Source organism: Daucus carota, chromosome 2 (assembly GCF_001625215.2).
Source record: "Daucus carota subsp. sativus chromosome 2, DH1 v3.0, whole genome shotgun sequence".
NCBI classification, from domain to species: Eukaryota; Viridiplantae; Streptophyta; class Magnoliopsida; order Apiales; family Apiaceae; genus Daucus; species Daucus carota.
Window position 1 is genome coordinate 25613074 of NC_030382.2, and position 9050 is coordinate 25622123.

A 9050-nucleotide genomic window follows, 5' to 3' on the forward strand; every position below is an offset into this window, starting at 1 on the left:
ACGTAAATAAAAATGTAAATATATATATATAAATATATATAGAGATATATATAGTTATTTATAAATATAAATATAAACATAAATATATATAAAGAAAAGTATATATAAATGTATACATATATATAATATTTATATAAACATATAGTAACATATATACACATATATTTAAATATATTCTCATATATTTAAATATATATAATATACATATAACTATGTGTAAATATAAATATAAATATATATATAAAGGTATATATAACTCTCTCTAAATATACATATATTTATGCACATAATATAATATATATATACACTTAATTATATAATTGCTTATGTAAAATATAAATACATATATTATATACATATATATTTATTTAAATATACATACATATAAATATACATATACATATGTTTAAAAACATATATACATATATATTATATATATTATATTTAATTAAATATACATATATACATATATATAAATATATTTGTACATATACAAATATATAAGTGCACACATATAAAAGATAGGTCACTTTGGCATAGCTTGCAGAGGCTAGGCATTTGGCTTGGCTTGGCTTGACACAAATGACTTGATATGACTGGATCAATTCTTCGATCGATAAATACTTTGCAAAGCTCCGTATGTGCTGACGCTTAGTGCACTGGTCTGGTTCACAAGCGACTAACACTGAAGTTAAACATTGTACCGTCTTTGTCAGCAAACATTGATCAGTCGGTTCCGGGTTAGTTTATGCTTCAGTTTGTTGATTATAAATAACCAACCAAGATATATGAAAATATCTTGCTTCAGGGGTTGCACTGAAATCTTTCGAGTACTTGGACAACATCTTCATTGCTTCACAATCTTGAATACTTCAATCTTTATTCTTCACTGAGGCATGAACATATTAATGAACTTCTTCCAGTGAACTTATTCCTTCAAGACTGTAGATGGCTTCTTCAACCTTTGTCTTCGTATCTTCCGATTCCGGTGCAGGCATAGTGTTATTTACTTGTCCTGTTCTATTGTTGAGTTATCATCCCTATGTAACAGATAGGGTTGTCTTTACATTTAGACTTACAATCTCCCCCTATTTGTTTGTTAATCATAACAAGCAAATCCTTTGGAGGATAACTCAACTAACACTAGAAAAAGTAAAATCCTGGACTAGTAAATAATGCTACAAAGTTTCTGGATCATATAATACATTTCCAGATTTCATGAATAGAAACAACAAATGTGCATATCACTTTTATTTCTCTGGTTTTTGCTTACCTGCCAGATAATCCTCATAGTCTGTCTTGAAGAGAATTCAAAACATTCCATTATGCAAAGAATAATCAGCAGCTTCATTGAATTCTCCAGTGGTAATGAATAAGTTCCTGTCTACCACTTACTGAAGAATAAATGTATCACCTTATACTTCTCCTTCCGTTACCTTGATCAGGTTCCCCTTGGTGATAAGTAGCTATCTCCCCTTAGATGAAAGATCAATCCTCCTCCTTAGTTGAAAGAAGAATCTCCCCCTCAGTAGTACACAGCTAAAGAGTAGTTTAATCCCCCTTAGTTGTAGACAGCAGAAGAAAGCTAACTTACTTTTTCTTCCCCCTTTTATATATTCTCCCCCTAAATATATTCTCCCCCTTAGTTGTGGAATCCTCCGAGGATATGTGGTATCAAATAGGTCAAGGAACGTGTACAATACTTCCTGTACCAAAAGATAATCTCCCCATAGAGAACTAAACAACGCTAAAGCTGGGGTCGAAGAAAGAGTTCAGAAGAAGGGTTTACTTTGATTGGGTTGGTCCCTATGCTGAAAGAATAGGTTCCAAACGGAAAAGTAATGAATAAAACTAACATTCCAGTAACAACATCCACTTTGTCTTTAGGTATAAATTTGGTAATTAGTGGGTGTCTCACTAAAATGTTCTGCAGGTGTATCACTCAACACTCAATTTTCTCTCGGTTTTTGGGTAAGGGTGTCACTCACGAGTTCTGTAAGTGTATCCCTCCACACAAATACTGAGCTTCCAAAATGCTGAATACCTGCAAGAAAATCACCTTAGCCACCCTTAAAGGGGGTCACCGGTGGTGCAATGGGAGTTCGTAATTCCCAGTCCCTGCAGACTCATCAGATAAATCCGAATCATGGTCCACAAGTTGCCAACCACTAAGTGGCTTATCCAATTAAGGATCCAGAGTTGTTTGCTCTAGGAGGTTAGACAAAGGCTTAATTATGGCAGAGGCCCAAGTCTTCCTCAATGTCTGTGAAGACACTTGATTCAAGAGAATCATCAACCATAAGTTCACACCATGAAATGGAATGAACCGTAGTTGCTTCCGTCAATTCTTTCAACAACATGTGAGTTTTCGATACTAAATATTATAATATGTACCTCACAAGTGTTTCACTCTTCTCAATTTCCTATGTGTTTGCACTCACTCATGCTCACATATTTCTCATTCAGATATCTCACTGGTTCTTCTCAGAATCTCACCAAGTGTTTAACTCTTAGTGTTTGGCTCACAGTGTTTCTCTCAGCACTCAAAGTATGGTCTTCTGTACCTGCATGAGAAAATCACCATAGCCCCTTCAAGAGAGGTCACTGGCGGTGCAATGGGGTTTCGTAAATCCCCGATCCTCAACTGACTCATCAATAAATTGACTCATAGTCAGAGAGTTGCCGATCTCCTATAAATAGGAAATCCATTCTGATTGGATCCAGATCTGTTCTTATCTGGGGAGGGAGACGAGAATCCTGAAGATTTGGCAATTGAGATCCTCGTTTCCTCCTTACACCTGTAAAGGCATCAACCATCTTATCCACCGTAAAATGGTAAATGAAGAAGTTGCTTCTGGAACAAAACCTTTAACCTCACTGTGCACTCTCTTGTATTGTGTCCATAAGATTTTTGTTTAGGCTCTTCATCAGAGTGATTACTGATGATGTGCTTGACTCCATACAAGATGCTCTGGCTGACGAGCGAATTTCAATGGACTCATCCTATTGAGAGAATGATTCCAGAGACTGTTTTATTGCCTTTTCAGCTCTATATTCTTTTGAGAGAATACAGATGAGCAAACAGTTACCTCAATTTTGAAAACACCTTTTCTTCTTGAGAGGTAGAGCTGTGGGTACACTATCCCTCACATCCTTATTTGCTGCAACAAGTACAGTTTCTCCCTCATTGACTGTCTGTTTGAAAAGTTCCTTATTACTCCAGGGGGAAAGTTGGGATGTGTTCTGAATTTGGTTTTATAGTCTGGGATAAAGATTGTTGGTTTTCAACCTTATGACTATCTAGGAAAGCCAATAGGCTAATAAAGTTCCGAAGAACAGAAAGAGATATAAATGCATTTTTGAAAATCTATGATTTTGAATGATAGCAATTGCATTTAATCTTTTGAGAAAAAAAAAATGAATCAGTTGTGATTGTAAAAATGATTTGCATAAAGAATGACAATCACAACAGATGAAAGAATCAAAGTTTTCCATTAAAAACTGGTTTGAATACGAGAGTCTGAATCTATGCATAAAAGGTTTAGATGAACTTGTCTTTGAAAAAGACACAGACTCCTATTTCTCACCACAATTTAAAAAGGAAACAAGAAAATTTATGCGCTACAGTGTATAAAGCACTCGCCACACTAATTAGTGAAAAGGCCTCATACTAGCACATCGTCAAAACAGACGCTGCAAGTGACAAAGATCACCAAGTACACAAATACAAGATAATCAATGTCTCGTCCTATGACGCTACATGTATAGATGCAAAATATTCTAAGAAATATTTATGAAATATAGTAGTGGATACCAATTGTTGAAATCAATTGATAAGAAATTTCTTGACAGAAACTCACCACTCCAGAACATAAATACGAGACAGAATAAAGATTTTGTTGTCTCCCTTGTACTCAGAATATTAAACACCTAATATATATTTGCACTAGTGGTTTTAAGAAATATGCAATAATATTTCACCAGTGCTAATACATCAAAATCAATTCACAAATAAAACATCAATAAAGCATCAAGAAATAGATACCAATTAAATATTTCAAAAATGAATCAATCATGCTTCTATTATTCTATCAAAGTCAATCATGAAACAAATAAGCATATAATTGTCATGGATCACAATTTAACTAAGATAAAATAATAATTACCTACGCAATATCATATAATTATCAGATCAGCACATAACAACTAAAATCATGACAATCATACAAAGATATTCGCAAGCCCGAGGGAAAGTTGAAGAAAAGTTCACCAATCTTATACAAATAATCATTAAACACACGTGAACGCACACAACTCCTCGCAGAAAAATATTAACAATTAATATTAGTGATCTACATATAAGCATACAAAATATCACTAACACTAAAAGTATCACAACTATATGCAGTTAGACATGAAATAAAATATCAATTAATAAATCATCAAATATCTAACACAAATAGCTATGCTTCAATTATATACACTAATATAAATGGATTCAGCCTAGAGAGAATCTAAGTAACTCCACAAATACTAGTATATCATGACTAAATTCTAACTAGATTTCAACCACATACCAATTACTGATACAAGTCACAAGTCTAGAAACAAATAAGTCATGCTTCAGATTTTATACCTATAAAAATGAATTCAACCTAGAACATAATCCTAAGTATTTTCACAAATACAGATATATCACGACTAGATTATGACAAAGTTCTCTACTAGATACCAATTGTTAAAGAGGTATAGATCAAGAAAAATAACATAATTAAGTCATGCTTCATGTCATCTCTAATCATTTAAATCATGAACAAATAAGTCACTTAATTGTCATGCAACACAATTTAAATAATTGAAATAACAAACACTCATGCTAAAACATATAATCACCATCTAAGCATGCAAAGCAATAAACATGGCAATCACATAGGATAGCAAAAAGCACGAGGTACTGGATTTTAAATAAATTCACAAGTCCTATGTATAGACAATTTAATACTCATGAATTCATTCAAGAAATACGATAGACATGCTCATGAAAGAAGTAATACCTTATAGAAAATATAGTATGTGATCTACTTGCAGTGAAGTAAAGTGATAAGTTGAATACCTCTGAGACTTGACATTTCAGTTGATGTACCTCTCTTGTACTGATCAAGTCCAGTGGTTGTTGGCATAAGTCTTGGCAGGTCTAGAATCTTCCAAAATGCGCATATTCAAAAGATCCTTGACTTCCTTTTATTGCCATCATTCTTTAGGCTAACTAGTAGACCATAAAGAATTGCAACTTTCCAACAAACTCATCATATCACTAATCTGCATTCACTTAGCAATTATCTTGCACAAGTGACGTTAGTCCACATATAATATAATCATGGTATTACAGCACAGATAGTTGTATTGTGTGTGCCTTGTATCATGAGAGGTAATAATTTGGATACCAAATATGACTCTAGCAAACAGATATTAAGATAATATGCTAGTAAGAAGTCATACCATGTCTGTGACGATCATCAGGTGTTGGATAGCAACTCATAGAGAGCTGGTGAAGAAAGAGAATACAAATTCCGTTGGATCTGCAACTGCAAAGTCCTTGAAATGTTGCATGAAGCTTCATCTTCTAGCTCACTGTAATATCCTGAACCCGAGTCTCGTCAATGGTGCTTTAGTTCAATCATGAAGGTCGTTGAGTCCCCTAAGATGTAGAGTCCTGAACTTGAAGATTCTATTTTCATCATCTTCATAACCTTCTCTTTTGAATTAATTCTAAGCAACCAAATTGGCTTGTCCCTCGTAACATAGCCAAAAACATCCAGTTGGAATCTAAATACCCGACAAGTACTAAGTACTGAATTGTCTTTAGGTCAGGTATTAGAATCCGCACAATCTGCTTTCAAACTGATTGAGATCATCTTGCTGTGCAATCACTCAATCTGGATCCCATTAAGAGCTTCTGAATCTTCCTCAAGTTTCACTTCAGATTGAAACCCAAAGAAATAACATCCTTTCACCATAGCTCTCCTAGTCTTCACTTCACCATTAGGAACATTTAAGAACTAGAACCCGAGAATGATATTGATTTCAAACCCTTTGTCTAAGCAGATACGTTCTTCATATGTCCTGTTTATCTCCAATGTGGTGTTGAGTTTGACTAGTAGATCCACCAAATGCTCCCCCTAAGCTGTTGCTGGGATTTTCTTAACAATCCTTATCCTTGCAAAGAGATTCTGCTTGGATTTGAATCATCATAATACCAATGATATCACCTTTAACAGCTTGGAGCAAAGTGTCATTCAATGTCCTGTCCAGACTTACAATCACCTTCTGTTGATTAATCACAATCACCCTGTAGACTGTAGACTCCATTGAGTAGCCGAGGAAAATATTCTTTGAGCTTCAAATGCAAGCCTTGCAAAGAGGCATTTTCCTCCAAACACATACCAAGAGTTAGTGTTTGCTTCTGATTGGCCACTGACAAGAATGGTGTCTTTCTGGATTTACCAATGATCAGGGTTCATCTTGATCAACCTTCATTTGTGACGTTTTGTCCTTCGAACACATACGAACAACACAAAAGACTCTAGAGTAGTCAACGATCATCACAAAAAGATATCTGGCTTTATTTGCAAACATGACATTAACTGATCCGTAGAAATCCATACGTATCATCTGAAGCGGCTCAGTAATGTTGATCATATCTTTGCTTTTGTGCGATGCTCCATCGACCTCCCTATTGACATACCTCATAATCTTCATCCATAATGAATTCCAGATGAGGTAGTCCTCTCATCAATTCTCTTCTTACTAATAAAAAGAGCTACTTGTTTTGACATACAAGTTTGAGAGCTTCAAGTGCCATAGCTAATACTCATCTGATGAGGCTTCACTATCAAAACAGCTCACTCCATCTTCAGTTGAAGTTCCATATTAGCTACGAGCAATATTCACATCCTTCTTGATTTGAGATAAAGCACTATTCCATGAACTGACATAATGTCCTTTGTCAGAGAACAGTCTGATACTCAGAATTTGTGTGCTTTGACTCTTTCAAGAAAGATATGTTTCCATGATGACATTCCAGGAAAACAGGCATGTCCCGCAAGAGAATCTTTGTTGTCATCTTTCAAAGATTATTGACGGAACTGCTCACACGATCACATTTGCTGACAGGGTACTTTTGGTAAATATATGATTTCAGCTACTCAGCAAACAGAGTGCACCAAAAATCATATGGAACATATGTAACCTGCAATCACAAATGGAAAGTGTTCTATGGTCCCCAATCATAACTGGGTCCGGATGGATTAGAGATTTTTCTTTAACAGTGGTAACAACAGAATCAACCTTAACATGCTAATTCTTATTTAGACATTGCCCTAATGTGATTCTCAAACATGCTTTTCTAAAATCAATGCAAGTACACGGACATGCATTCATGACAAGAAAATAAGCAGACATGATGTTGAATACACATGGCAAATAATCAAAGATAAGACAAGAGCAAGACAGGCAGTTATGCAATTCAGAAGATTCAGTACTCTCTACTTAAACCAATTAACACAAGTGCAACAGGTAGCAAGTAGAATTACATATATTCAATAATCTTCGAAAAGCATATGGATTAGACACAAGAAATTAATAATCACATTATCAATTCATACTAATCCCAATCTGTTGTTATATGGCATTATACTATCTCTATTACCTAAGTCAGTTTTAGATCTAACATGAAGTTCTAAAAGTTCTACTGACACAAGGTAGACATTCCATCATAGAACAAAATAAAATCCTTAACAAACAATTCAGATAAATAAGCAAATCTAGTTGTACTAGGGAATTTGAAACTAAGTGTTTTAACAAAGTTATACATGCTAGGATCATAACCCCTAAAACTAAGAGTTGTTTTCCAAAGGAAAGCTTCTAATCTCACCATTGCAAATAATCAAATCCTAAATATTCATACACATGTTAAGAATCTGCTAAAGACACATACACAAGATTATCATCAATCCTAGTTACCAGAACAGTGATCTAGCATACTATTCCAATCATTATCTATTGTGATGCTATCATGCTTGTGCTTGTGTGTTAAACAATTCTACTCAGAGATTTATAACATGCTTTGAATATAAAGAAATATGTATTGCATAGTTAGAAAGAATTCGTACCTGAGATGTGCGAGTTGAGTCATCTTCAGAGAATGCTAGGATAGCCAGATAACCATAATCATCCTTCTCATTAGCAACTGATCCAGCTCACACCTTTCCTAAAATAGCATAAGAACTTGTTGTGATGTTTCTTTCAAAACATCCACTTGAATTTCAGACAAGCCCTATCATCCTTGTTTGTCGAGGCTTCAATATATATAGCAACCCACCTTTGCTAAAGATACCAAACAATATTGTGTGTATTGACCAACTCAGTTTTGAAAACAACCTCCTTGAACTGAACCCTGAAGAGTCACCACTTGAAACCAATGGATTCCATCTGAATCTGACATGACTAAACCTCTCAGATAGTGTTATGCTAATCCTTGAAGTTATGTCCTCACATTCTTCAAAAGTGTTAACTTTCGTCGACTTGAGCTTCCTCAAATTCAGTAGTTACAAACTCTTCTGTTCAATCCTAAGGTTCTGACATAAATGCACGAAACTGATTTGGTGCGGTAGTAACTCGATAATTATATCCTTAAACCTCCACAGTTCTCTGTCTTTGGTTCAGCTGATTCTAAATAGATTTAGCATTGGTACAATTCACTGTGTAATTGTATATCCCTGAATCACTGAATTAGATTGAAATCCCTTGAAGATTCTTCTGCAAAAACTTCTTAGAATCTTTTTCGAATCACAATCAGCTTTGTCGAACATAGAAAACTGCTTCTAATAATCCTTTGAGAAATCAATTGGATTGGGTCATCAATGTACTTCCATTACCGGTTCTGAGAATTTGGTATTTGAAAGTCCGGTGTTTGTCTTGTAATCTGTCAGCCTGATCTGTCTCAACTAAATGTCAATCTGATTTGTCTTGGAGTAGAATAATTAAAAGGT